Source organism: Salarias fasciatus, chromosome 23, assembly GCF_902148845.1.
Source record: "Salarias fasciatus chromosome 23, fSalaFa1.1, whole genome shotgun sequence".
Lineage (NCBI taxonomy): Eukaryota > Metazoa > Chordata > Actinopteri > Blenniiformes > Blenniidae > Salarias > Salarias fasciatus.
This window is the reverse complement of record NC_043766.1, coordinates 32,392,068-32,406,698: the sequence shown is the minus strand read 5'-3', so window position 1 is coordinate 32,406,698 and position 14,631 is coordinate 32,392,068.

Genomic DNA, 14,631 nt, shown 5'->3' with positions numbered 1-14,631 from the left:
CCCCCATCATGCCGCTCATGGACGCGCCCCCCATGCCGCTCATGGACGCGCCCCCCATGCCGCCCCCCATCACGCCGCTCAGCGTTGCGCCCCCCAATCCGCCTCCCATGGTCCCGCCGCCCATGGTGCCGACTTGGTGTAGCTGTAGGTGGTTTTGTATCCGTCCATGTAAGGATCGTATCCATTACCGCCTCCCTGCACCACCTCGCTCCGTGCGTAATAGGTGCCTCCGGCGCCCAGGTCGCCCTTGGAGCTGACCCTCCGGCCCATGTTCAGGCCCTGCTGGGACCCGAACATGCTCATGGTGGCAAGCAGGCGGCAGCTTCAACTATTCAAAAAAAAAAAAAAGAAAAGAAAAGAAAAGGGAAAGCGAGCCGAGCTGGCGGGACAGAGCCGCTGCGCGCAGGTTGCGTCTCTGCCCTCTCCCCGCACCCTCCGGCGCGGACTGCGAGCGCTGTGAAGGGAGGAGCGCGTTTTGGAGGCTGTGACCACACCTCTGTGCACCACCCCACCTCCTCCACCCAACAAGATCTCTGTCGCCCTGCCACGCCCCTACAAACTCAGCTGGAGGCAGAATTGTGTGTGTGTGTGTGTGTGTGTGTGTGGTGTGTGTGTGTGTGTGTGTGTGTGTGTGTGTGTGTGTGTGTGTGTGTGTGTGTGTGTGTGTCCATACTTGTACCTTTGCGCATTTTGGTTAGATTAGATGAAGGGTGTTCAACCTGTGGCTCTGGAGCCACACGTGGCTCTTCAGCCCCTCTGTGGCGCCTCTGATGGTTTCAAAAACATATTTGTGAATAAACATTTTTGCTTGCATCTTTATTTTATTTACCAACCAATATTCAAAAAGGCCTAACCGAAGATAAGATAAAAATAAAGTAAATCAGCTTTAAAACAAACAGCATTGCAAGACTTGCTGGAATAGCAAAAAAAAAAAACTACTCAAAAAATAATAGCAAAACATACAGCAAAAAAAAATTGCTGAGCTAAAATTATTAAATAGCCAACACATATGTTTTTGTTCCAGGAAAAAATAAGTTGAACAAATGGAAAAGAAAGGAATAGGAAAAAGGAAAGAAAAATTAAAAGGAAGAAGAGATGAGAGAAAACAAAGAAACTGCTATAACACTACAGCTAAATCCATGGTGTAAAAACCAGAAGAAAAATCTCTAAAAATGGTCACAAGAGCTAAAAAGAATGTACGAATTTATATATAAATTCTACGTATTACATTTTAATAAACTAAATTGCTTGAGTAGAAATTATTCAAATAGGTTTCCTCTTCATTTCAGAGAATTTTCGCTGTTCCAGATAAATTTTATATGTGACAAATTGCTAAAACAGCTCATAAAATGTGCACACTATTGGTTTTATTCATTTTTCACAGATGAAAACACAGAATTGATCCCATTGAATAAAATGGAAATATGATATACAGTAAATGAATTACAGCATGCACAATTATGAGATCAGTTCCAATATTTATCAAATAGGTTTCTGTTCTTCTCTTAATGATTTCTCTTCAATTTTCAGATCATTTAAATGACAAAATCTGTGAAAATATTCAAATTGAGACCTTTATCCATCCTGATCCTTCATTCACATTTCTCTTGATAGTATCATCACCTCTGTAGAAATATTAATCTGGCTTTGCTTTACATTTGCATCAGTGTGAGCTTTTTCTACTTTTAAAGTTTGTAGTACGAATAAGTAATTTTAATATAGTTATATTGAAGGTGATTTTTACCCCCAGTTTTGTGGAGGAGAAGTATAAGAGAAATGGTTGTAATAAAATTCTGCATTTTAGTGCAGAAAAAAAAGAAAAGTGAAATACAAACCTTTAGTTGTCAGATTATAGAATCTTTTGTTAGTTTTTCAATTCCAATATATCGCTGCTTGTATGATTAGCATCTGATGTTGATTCAGTGCCCAAAAGGGAAAATGAACAATTTTGAAAAATGGTGCATTTATTTTACCAGTAAGGTGGAGAGCACTTCTTGGAAAGTTCTTACATCTCTGAAGAGCCATAAATAGTTTAGAAACTGAAAGCATTTCCAGCATATTTGGAAAGTTACAAATTCTTTTTGTAGACGTTTCAGCCTAACATTAACAGCAACAAAATACTATGAACTAATCAAACTGATGCCTAAAACACCTTAAAGTGTCAAAAAAAAAAAAACAATAACTGAGAGGATATTTGTCATTATAAGCGCTTCGCACATAAAGAAGTTCATTCACAGATGAATGTTTACATACATTTATATAATTAGCCCAATTTGGGTCAAAATGTGTCCTTCTTGCAAATTCTGTTGCAGAAGAGTTTGATTCAGTGGATCACTGTTGTAAAAGCATCATGGAACCTTTCAAAGTGATACATTCAACTGAAGCCCAGATATGTTAGTGACATAAAGAAGGTTTTTGACATTTTCAAATAAAAACAAAGGTAAACATGCCTGAAAAGTTTCCTCTTTTGCACTCTGTGACTAAAACTTGTAATTCAAGAATTTTTCTATGGGCATTCTGGAGACTGGGGACATTTTTGAACACTGACTCAAACGTGTTCATGATGCCTTTGGTTTTCACACTGGAGGCCCTTCCTGATGCATTCTGGGCAATCAGAGGTCAAAGGTCAACCTCTGGGAACCCCAACAGTTGATAAGATAACTGATAATCAATTGATAATACAGAAAAATAACAACAAAGAAAACAAAAACAACTTCTCCCCGCAAATCGAAGTTGATGTTCATCAATGCCAAACTGTCCGTAAGGATGGCAAAGTGCCAGAAACAAAGCTTCAGGTGAACTGTGACGCATCCACAGGACCAGATAATTCACCTTTCTTATTGTGAAAGGAGGCTGGACGTGAAGACGTGAAGACACTTCATCCAGGAGGTTTTTAAGCACATCCAACAAGCTTCTTTTCAGAGCAAAAAAAACCTTTGACAGGATGACTGAGAGTCTTCACAGACATGAGCGAGTGATTCACGCCTGGAAATTGCAAAATAAGAAAATGAAAAAAAAAAAAACCTTTACCAAAGTGCATCTCACTCCTCAGCTCTTTTTTGAAAGCTCCCACCCCTCCACGCCCTTGTCTTCCTGTCTTTTTCTTTTGCCCATATGCGCATACACACACACACACACACACACACACACACACACACACACACACACACACACACACCGCTGGAACACTTGCCTGCAGCCAATGGGTGGGACTCACAGGTAAAACAAGTCAGACAGGAATTCACGTAAGACACCAACATCAAATTTTATTACGCTGTCAGATTCTCCAAGTCACACAGTGTGACTGAGAGATCGCCCCATTCAGGCTCTATTTAAACTCCTCTCCTTTGCTTTTGTTGGTGCACTGTCAGCACAGGCAGGCAAGTGTTGTTGAAACGCAAGAGAAAGAAAAGTGGAAAAGTGCAGACCAAGGCTGATCAGTGTAAATTCATCCAGGGATTCAAAGGTTCTGACCTCAGAAATCCAGCTCTGTCTGTTTCTCAGATTGAGTCGTCGCTCTCTGAACTCTTCAGATCTCACGGCTCGCCGCCCCGGCGTCTGGATGTGTGGTCTGCAGGCGGTCTGACCTTTCTGCAGAGGGTGAAATGTTCCGGCATCATGTAAAGTTTCAGGAACTCGGTGCTGATGGTCCGATGAGTTGCATTGAGTAGAAAACATGCATAGTGATTTGTTACTGACGAAGCTCCTGAACACAGCCTGCTGAACTGCTGCTCAAGGACAGAGAAAACACTTCCAGTCAGTGAGAGTTCTGCAGCCGTTCTACTGAGGCCTTGTTTACACAACAACGCTTTCAAGACAACAGGGAAAACTTTCATCGTGTTTTGGGTGTTTATTGACATGAAAACAGTTGTTGGAGCCACTCAAAATGCGACGGCTCTCAAAGTGGAAATTTTGGAAAATGCTGTGACTCCATTTCTGTGGAAAAAAGGGAAAACAACGTTTCTGAAAATGCCCGAACTCCAGCTCCGTACAGATGGCAGACGCACTGCTGCTGCTCATGAGCACCACGGCAGCAGTGAATAGTTCCTCTACACATGCTCAGCAGATGAACTGGCTTTCAAACTACATCTTTTTAAAAATGTTCCCATTTAGAACATTTCTGACATGAAAACACAAAAACAATGGGGGTTTTTTCCACTTGGGAGCCGACAACAAAATGAGTAATGTCGCACTCAAAATAAAAGTATTTAAACACTCATGTTTGCATAATTTAGACCCATTTATCTGAGAAAAGTCAGCCAGGAACTGTGATGTTTCTAAGTTTGTTTACAAGCACAAAAACATGCAGTAAGACAAATTTATTAAAGGTACCAAATACACCAAAACTTTGCAGCATAAATAATTTTGAATATGAAAACAAAAACAACAATGCCACATGGAGTGAGCTGTCACAAAATCAAGATTTGGTCTACATAAAGTTTACACTCAGAAGTCGTGGGGGGCCAGCTGAGGGATTCACTCTCACTGATTAACAGCTGCTCACTGTGTTTTCTGCACAACATAAACTCCTTCCAATGTTTTTAATGATCTGAAACACACAACTGATATTCCATGCACAGGATGGCAAATGCAATATAAAAACAGTGTGTTATTTTGCTGCCAGTACATCACTGCTCATATATTGGCCTCTGCACTTATGCATCTTTACTCATCCTTTCTAAATGACCTATATTTATAGGTTAGGGACTTTTTTTTCAAAACTGATGGTATTAGTGCGCATTAGAAGATATTTAATACCAACATATGATTATATCTTAAGCAGTTTTCTCAGTTCGATAACAGAAAATTAGGTTTAGATTTAATTTTTAAAAGATAACTGTCTAAAAGAGGTTTGCTGTAAAGTCAAAGCCCTGCAGGAATAAATTAGAAAACCTGATATGGGTCAACACTGTTTTGGAAACACCATTTCAAGCTTGGTTGTTCATTACAAACTCAGCATTTTATAATTTTATTTGTTTTTCATTACCTTCACGTCACATTCAGTTCTTAAAGCATAGCCGGAATAGTGGGTCATCCACCAGTCTCAGTCCTCCAGATGAGGGATCGAACATTTCTTGTGCTCCATAAATCAGGCAAGTGGTAACAAGTAGCTGACTGAGACTACCCCAGGCGGCTGCGCTGCATGTTTCAAACACTTACATGCAGGCTTCATACCTTTAAATACAGTAAATGTGATTAGAAATGCTTATGGCTCCTAATTACATAACTGATCCTACTTTTGTAAAGGACAATGCAAAAACGAGTAGTAACCTTTAGCGACTTGCCGATACCAAGTACTTATGAAATGCCATAAAGTCTAATAATTTATGCTCCAAACATAAATGCATGGCGTCACATATCTCTCCAGGTTGTATTGGGGAACCTTTTTACGAGTACAAGTTTTTCATGTCCACTCTGTCCAAATGCTTCATGTTGTCAGCGGCCACCTTCATCTGCCTGATACTGGGGAGTTTTCCTTTCTATTGTCACTACAGGTTTCTTGGCATGAAGAAAACAGACTTTTGCCCTCATAATTGCAGCACCTAGCATGTATTATGATAAGCGAGCGTCCCGTCATCACAGATTAGAACTGCCCTTTTTCTATTTAAAAAAAATAATGCACTTGTGAATTTCCTCTAATGAAAACAATTGATTCAGAGAGTGTAGCATGCCTGCACACTGGCATCCTGCAGGAGTTTGAGTGGAGTAGCTCACTGTCTGATACGATTTGCATGCAGGGAGGTATGATATATCTGCAGTATCGGAACATGTCAGTCAGTTTTCAACAAACTGGTATCAGTTCAATAAGTAAAACTGGTCCAATGTCAAAAAACTGATGTTTATTTCCGTCTGCTTTCCGTACGTGTGGATTATTGTTGCTTTAAGTTGAAGAATGTGCAAAAACAAGTTATAGGTCAGACTGGTATTTTTAAATGAGCAATTATGAAGATGTGAGATGTGACTTTGCAAAAAAAATTAAATAAATAAAGAAAGAAAACAAACTACTACATGATTTTTACTTATTGCCTCCTCCAAACAGTTTCAGTGTTTGGACATTTATGTTAACTTTACAGTTTTAGTTGGAAAATTTACCCTGGCTACAGTGTTAATTATAAATGAATTTCATAAGTGAGAATGTAGTCAGGACATGTTTTAACACTTCTGATTCATTCAGCTTGATTAGAAATGGACTGAAATTGTAAACACCATCATTGTATTTTGTTTTTTTCATTTGAGATTAAAAACTTTTAGTTGCATTATTTGAAAAAAAAAAAAAAAAAGTTTCTTTTTCAGTCGTGCTCAGTGTTTGCATGATTTACAATGAACAAATTCATCACAGAAAGGGTTTTTTTTTAATGCCAATATCAGCAAATATTGGCTATCAGCCAGTAACATAATGTCAATAACGGACGTTATTGGTCAAAATGTTGGTATTGTTGCATCGCTAATCTCCTGTCTGTTTTTCTCTTTACCCCCAGAACAGCAGAAAGTCTCATAAGTCATAAGCTATTCATGCCTAAATAGTATAGAACAGTTTGTGCATTCATTTCATTTCATAACATGCAAACGAAGAGTTCTGTAAGTCTTGCGCTTCATCTTTGGTTTCTTTGTCCTGAAGGAGGTAATTAAAACATTTTCTCTGGTTCGTTGTGTGAATAGAATCCTACCAAATAACTTCACTGATGATGTGTTGTTGGTACATATCCTGTTGTTGTGCGTTTTCAGGTGATTAAGCATTATTTCAGCCGCTCTGTTCTTTTCAGAACTTTCGCTTTCCCACGCTGTCAAGATCACGATTGTCCTTTTTGTTGTCGTCCCTTCTTATCAGTGATCCTTGTGACTGAGTTCTTCAGTCTTCTTCTTCCTCATTGCTCGGGTCAATCAAACACTTTATTCATCTTTCCTTTCAGACATTTGCTGCTCCTGCTCCACCTTCACAAGAGTCCAGACTGCAGAAGCACACAAGGTGCAATTTATTAGCCCTTCACAGACTGTACTGCCAGGGCAGCAGCATGGAGGATGCTCTACTGTGAGCAATATTAGCATTAGCTTGTATCAACCAGCTGTAACTAGCATCAGCCAGCTGAAAAACTTTGCTGATCTTTGTACCACAGTTTTGTTGCTGTTTCTTCTCATTGTCAGCAATCCATAAATCTACTTAAGTTAAAGAAAAACCTTGAAAGATCCAGATTATAGAGCATCTTCCACCACTAACATCTAGATTATAGAGCATCTTCCTCCCACTGATGTAACTGCAGCTGAACTGAGTGAATCAGTCATGAGGCTGACCCACAGTTCAGCTTGTCTGACAGCAGCTCGACAGTAAAACAGCTGGGTGCACATTATTAAGACATCTATATTTACAGTACCTACAAAAGTGACTCCTCCACTTTTTGACAAAGCAACTAATAACTAACAACGGATTAGATCAAATAAGTTTTTGTTTAACTTTCTTGACTTTGTTTGAAATTCTTTTTTTTCCTTCACAAACCGCGACGGTTTTAAGGATCATCCTGAGGAGTGAGCATTTGAAGCGCTGGTTTGTCTGACTGGCTTTTTGTTCAGGGGAGAGAGTCTCCTGAGCTCAACTCACCGGTTCAACCCTGCAGCAAACTGACTCTGCCCAGTTTCGGACCTGAATAGCTTAATCATGCTGTGAGCGTGTCTGTGCACATCAGATCACAGCAGCTTACCACAGGTAGCCCAGGCCACCAGAACAGAGAGAGCGAGCAGATCGGCAACGGAAGAAGGGAAGGGGAGAAAAGAGTTTGTGAAGGGAATACCGACACTAATGGTATCCACAAGACCGATCATGTCTCACATTTTATGAGCATGTTTTGGTGCAGGAGAAGCTCGTCAATCTACTCGCTCCTTCTAAAAACTTGGAATTTACATAGTCTCCATGCTCAATGCTATGAACACAAAATTATGTTTCTTTTTATAAATGATTTTCAAGGACTGAACTTCACTGAACCAGCCTACTAATGAAAATATAAGAACATGATAGGTTAAACGCAACAGGAGCAAAGACTAGGAAAAAGGACTCCTAGGCTCGTCAGCTTGTAGATAGCAAATGGTAGACCAGCAGAGAGCGTAAAAATATTGACTAGCAGACCTGCACTGTAGTAAACCTATAGCTCTAGTAGGTTTATAGAGTCATGGGCTCAGTAGTAGACTAGTAGTGGCAGTAAACTAGTAGACTCTGCAGTAGAGTAGTAGCCTCATCTCATTTATTAAAAAAACAGTAGAGAATCAAACCTGTAGAATGTCAGAGTTATAAACCAGTAGATTTGAAGGCTACACTATTTGTAGACAAGACAGCATGTATTGTTGCATAGTTGCATGCTAGCAGACATGCACACCAACAGACATGTAGACATTGATGAGCTGAAAAAAAGAGAGAAACAGCTGAGAGTTTTTTTTTCTTCTTCTTCTTCTTTTAATGCATTTGCTAAGAAACACTGAAATACCCTGCAAGTAATATCAGCTGGTGGAGGACAGACCAAGGTGGGTGGGTTAAGGCCTGGTCCTCCCAGCAGCACCTGATCCAGTCAGAAGCAAGTGTGTTCATATGGCACCACCATTCAAAAACAGGAATTCGCAGTGCTTTACAAATACAGTTAAAGTAACAATATCAGTGGCACCAGCGTTGGTTCTACCTTCACTGAAATGAAAATAACACCATGAGGAGGCAGCCACACATAAAACGCACGCTGCGTTTGTCAGTCAGCCCTCGTCTGTGGTGTTATAGCAAAAGAGGGTAAGGCAAGAACGACTGAGTGACTACAAAACCTAAACCAGTCATGTTGGATGATAATAAACCATGACGGCCTTCCCTTCATGCTTCATAAACACCTCATCTTGGAGTCTATCCATATCTTTACAACTGAACAACTTTATTCACTCCTCTTGCTCTTACACAGATTTTTAGTGCCAGATCGAGATCCTCCTCACGGTTATTAATGCTGAAGCTTCGTTATATTACGGCGGAGCGTCAAAGCGTGCAAGCCTCTTCTTGTCTGCCGCTATTAGGAATGAAAGGTAGATAGGACAAGGCGGGAATACCGAGACGACGCCCTGATGTGCACGCCCTAAAATAATTTGGCTCAGAAGAAACAAAAGACTCCCAAACACAGTAAATGTCAAGAATTCTTTCACTTGCAGTTTTCCTCTATGCCTGTCCTACTTTGAGTGAATTCAGAGTTTGTCGGTTTTCTCTAAATCATGCTTGTACAGACTTAAAATTCAAGCTAAATCCTTTTGTATTTTTTTTTGTCATTGCAAATGACAGCAGAGCTCCTAAATCTACAAATTAGGCTCTGCAGAGTGCAGCTTAAAAAAAAAAAAGAAAGAAAAAGAAAAGGAGGGTCAACACTGGAATGCTGTTTTGGCAAACGGTATGCATCCGTGTGACTTTATGTGCAGGCAAAGGCGTGTCTCAAATGTCATTTGCCAAAGGGTATAGCATGATAACAAGGTGGGACTTTTTTTTTTTTTTTGCTCTCTTTCTCTGAGAAAAAGAAGGTGGTGCAGTTTCTAACTTTACTGACTCACAACACAGGAGGCTTTCCTGCACTCAGTCATCCACAACAACTCTGCAATTACTCTGTACTTAATGGAAAACAGCTGTTTGTAATAAATCTAAAGTGTGAACAAACTCCAAAATCTTTTACTAGCACTTTCCACCTTCGTGCATGCTCGTACACATAGCTTGTATTTGCGCACGCTCCCAAACACACACATGCTAAATTCCTCAATAGCTGCAGAGTTTATTGGGTGACAGGGAGGTTCAGGGAGACTGTCCTCAAACACAAAGGTGCAGAGGTCAGACCTGAATCTGTTAATCTGTTTTTTTCCCCCCTTTTTTGAACCAGGAAATCCTTTTGAGAGGTGCAACAGAAACCTCACTGACAACATATGAACTGATAACATGACATACAGGAACACCAGCAACATGAGATGTGAGATAATCTATTAATATGCCTTTAGCTTCATCATCACTGTGCAACTCTATATGGCGAGCTTTAACAAGAAAAAAATAAAAGCATGTGGTAAGTTGTCTGTGGGGCCAAGTGTCAACCTGCTCCTGTTTAAAACAGGAACACAGTTTAGAACAGCTGTACATCGTGGCAAGGACACAAATTAAGACTATTTGAGACTATTTAAGACTGTTTGAGACTACCTACCAGACATTACTTGTCTTAGGTAGGTAGGTAGGTGGATAGGTAGATAGGCAGACAGACGGCTAGGAAGGTAGGTAGGTAGGTAGGTAGGTAGATAGGCTGGGTTGGTAGGTAGGTCAGTAGGTAGTTTTGGCAGGTGGGTAGATAGACGGGTGGGTGGGAAAATTTGTTTGCGATTGGGTGGGTACGTAGGTACATTGGTAGATAGGTTATATGGGTGGAAAGATACGTAAGTAAGTAGGCTGAGTGGGTGGTTGGGTGGGTAGGTAGGTAGGTAAGTAGGTAGGTAGGTAGGTAGGTAGGTAGGTAGGTAGGTTGGTAGGTAGGTAGGTAGGTAGGTAGATAGGTTGTGTGGGTGGACAGGTAGATAGGTCAGTTGGGTGGGTGGTTGGTAGGTAGGTAGGTGGGTGCGTGGATAGGTAAGAAGGTGGGTGGGCTGATAGGTAGGGAGGTTGGGTGGGTGGTTGGTGGGTTAGTAGGTAGGTAGGTAAGTAGATAAGTCAGGTAGGTGCGTGGGTAGGTAGGAAGGTGAACGGGTAGGTTTGGTAGGTAGGTAGATAGGCAGGTAACTAGGTAGCTAGTTAGCTAGGTAGCTTGTAGGTAAGGAGATAAGTTGAGTGGATGTATGGGGAGGTAGGAATTTTGGTAGGTTGGTGGGTAGGTACGTAGGTAGGTTGAGTGGATGGTAGGTAGGAAGTTGGTGGGTTCATGCTTACCAAGACAAACTGGTTATCAAAACCCAAATTCAACAATATCTAAATAATTTGAGTCCAGATCCCCATGTCCCAGCAGCAGCAAACAGTGTTTGATAATTAAATATATGAAAGCTTCCCTCAGTACAGCGTAGTGTGGGACTGTGAAGTTTCTGGAGAGTCCTGAATTTTATGGAACAGAACAACAGACTTATTAAATTGACTGTGTTTCAGTATCCACCTGTATTTTAGGGTGTGGCTGGGCCTGTCAGCAGGCAAGAAGAAAACAGAACAAACAAACAAACATCCAACTAAGCACTCCTCCGTCCAAAAAAGAAGATAAAGGCGAATGGTGTTGACACACCTTTATAATTACCACTTGGGATGTCATATCACATCAGTGGCTGAGGCAGAGTGTCAATGCTATTCAATAGAACCCGAACACAAGTACAATGCAAACAAATATGAAATGATTGACAGTTACAATGTCTTGAGAAAGTAATGATTTCTTCTTAACTCTGACCAATTTTGTGACATTGCAACCACAAAGTAGATGATTTGTACTGTGATTTGTTCGTGACAGAAAAACACAACATGCTGCAGAATTGTGACGTGGAAGGAAAATGATATGTGGTTTACAAAACAAAGCAAACCTCGAAAATGTGACATGCAAAAATATTTAGTACCCCTGAATAAATACGTTGTGGGGAAAACTTGAGCTGCAGTCAAAGGTGCAGGTCTTTTGGATACTGTCTATCGTCTTTGTGAAATAGCTCAAGTTCAGTCTGATGAGGTGGAGAGCGTCTGTGAACACTAATTTTACAGTCCTGCTGGAGATTTTCAGTTAGATGAAGGTCTGGCCTTGGGCTTGCCCATTCTGACACATGACTGTATTTTGATGTAAACCTTTCCGGTCTAGCTCCAGCTGGATGTTCAGGGCTGTTCTCCTGCCAGAAGATGAACCTCCGCTCTAGCCTCAAGTCTTTTGTAGACCAAGATGAAAGAGAGCATCCCCACAGCATGATGCTGCCTCCACCATGTTTCACAGTGGGGCTGGTGTGTTCAGGGTGATGTGCAGTGCTAGTTTTCTGCCACACAGTGTTTTTCATTCAGTCCAAACAGTCCAGTTTTGGTCTCATCTCACCAGACCTCCATCCTCCAGACGGCAAACTGGCTTTATCCTTGCCTGGCTTGTGGAGTGCAGACTGGTGGTTGTCCTGTGGACAGGTCGTCCCACCTGAGCTGTGGATCTCTGCAGCATCTCCAGAGTTATCATGATCCTCTGAGCTGCTTCTCTGGTCAGGGCTCTCCTTGCCCCGGCCTGTCGGTTGAGGTGAATGGCCATGTCTTGGTAGGTTTGCAGATGTGTGTAAAAAGAAATCTCAGCTCAGCTCTGGCTCAGCTTGGCTTTCTCCCACAGTGAAGCTGCAGGGAAACTCCTCTGTGAAAACATGCTCCACAGCCAAGCACACACCCAATGAGACACCTACAGATGGATTTCACACCCAAATGACCAACTTCAACATACAGCAGTGGGAGCTCATTTGATCAATTGTGGACAAACAACACATGTATTAATCAGTCTGTAGCCACAATCACGTTGTGCAAAGAAACAAGCGATTAATATCAAGTCGTTGCACATTTTATCGGTCATAAATAGCAAAAATCCGGAAAAATGAAGAATAACAGTTGTTTGTCCTTCATGTGCACACGCATGCAGCAGACTGACAAAGCCATAAGTATTTAGATCTTTCAAAATAAAATCTCATGCTACACATAATCCAGAGTCACTTTTTGGAAACAGGTGTGCACATAACAGGAGTGTATGAACCACATATCTTTTAATTTACCGCTTTGATAATATTTGATTGTTTTATACTTTACAGAAAACCTCATGTAATTAAAACATTGGCATTCCTCCATATACCACTAGAGGGGACTGTCATGGTGCTGGTGGTTCATGTGCCACAGTTTGAGAATCATCTGACTCTTATCTTGAAGTTAACCTCACTGTGGCTTTAACAGCACAATCAGTTTTCATAACCAGATACACGATGCAATCAGGTGCAGGTGGAATTTAGGGAGGTTTAAAAAAGAAGCTGAAACAGTAGTTTGTCAATGGTTGATGGACACATCAGAACAAAATATCCAATTAAACATGCAGTAACACTTTTATATAACACATTATAAGTATTAATGTAAGTATTTATAAACACTCATAAATAATCATGATGCTTTATAACCCACTATCCAGCATAGGATTAGGGTTAGGGTTAGGTCCTGATGTTATAAAGCATTGTGATCATTTATGAGTGTTTATAACTATATTTATACAGTGCTATAATGTACTTATAATGTATTATACAGGGGTGCTTCAAGTAAAGTGTTACCAAACATGCAAAATAATTTTCATCAAACACAAAGATTTACAAGTTAATATAGAAATAAAAATGAAGATAAATAATGTAGAAGTGAACCAGTAGGATGGAAAACTCAGGGTTTTTCAGTGAAGTTACCAAGATCAGAGAAAATGCAGGCCTTTCGTGTATCCAACAGTGTTTGGCTTCACTGTTTTGGTGTGTCAGAGTTCAGAGATTGAGTCCACAGCCAATCTGAGAACTCTGTGTTGGCTGTGAGGAAAAATATTGGGAACCACTAAACTCGGGTCTTAACCGATCAATCCCCTGAAGACAGTGATCCCAGTCAGTGCAGCTTTTGCATCTGTACCTGAGGGCTACATGTTCCCATGATGTAAGAGCAACACACACACACACACACACACACACACACACACACACACACACACACACACACACACACTCTCTCTCTCTCTCTCACACACGTGTTTGCACGGCGAGGCAGACTCAGGCCTCGTCTTGGCGTGTCCAGGCATCTCATTTCTTCTCACCCTGACACTCAGTTGGAGGCGGAGCGTTTTAATCATTTTGTTTTGTTTTTTCGCTGTCTGACGAGCTGTCTCATCTTGTCAGGTCTTTGGCATCTTGATCCCTGTCCTCAACACTGTGTGTCTGCATATGCGTGTGCGTGCACACCTCTGTGTGTGTGTATGTGTGTGTATGCCAAGGGAAAGTTTTGAGTGATTAAGCAAAAAGCTTTAAAGTGACGATGAGTAATGATGGTGATTATGGGTATTTGGGGTGTGCCATTGTTCTCAGCAGTCATTACTGGAAATGTGAAACATGGAGAAGGCTGTCTGTGTGACTCCACTGCATTGTTTACTTTGGACCTGCTTTGCTTTGAAGTACAGTGTAGTTAAGGTTAAGAGCAACACAGAAATTTGAGACCTTACTAACTGAACTTATCTTGCTCTGCGTTGTGTTCGGTCGGTGCTTCTTGGTGTCCTTGTGAATGTTAAAACAATGATTTCTGCTGTTTAGAAAAACACGCAAACCTGGTTGCAAGTACGCCCAGAGCTCAGCATTTTAAAATATCTGCCAAGCTCCGGTGCTTATGTATGAGTTCACACAATGCGCCCAGGCAGCAGAGCGGAGCCGGTTGTTCACTGACTCATGGGCGCGGCTCGCCGGTGTCTTCTCTGCTCGACACCCTGGAGGCTAACGGCATGCCAAGGTAACATCCATCCACACCTGCACCTGTACGAGCAGGCGCTGCAGGGAGCAGACGCCAGTGTGAGCAATGACTCCACAAATAACCGACATTACAGCGGAGCGGAGCTTCATTCTTCACAGGAGACGATCTGATATCTCTGGCTGCTAGAATCTTTAATTCAGACA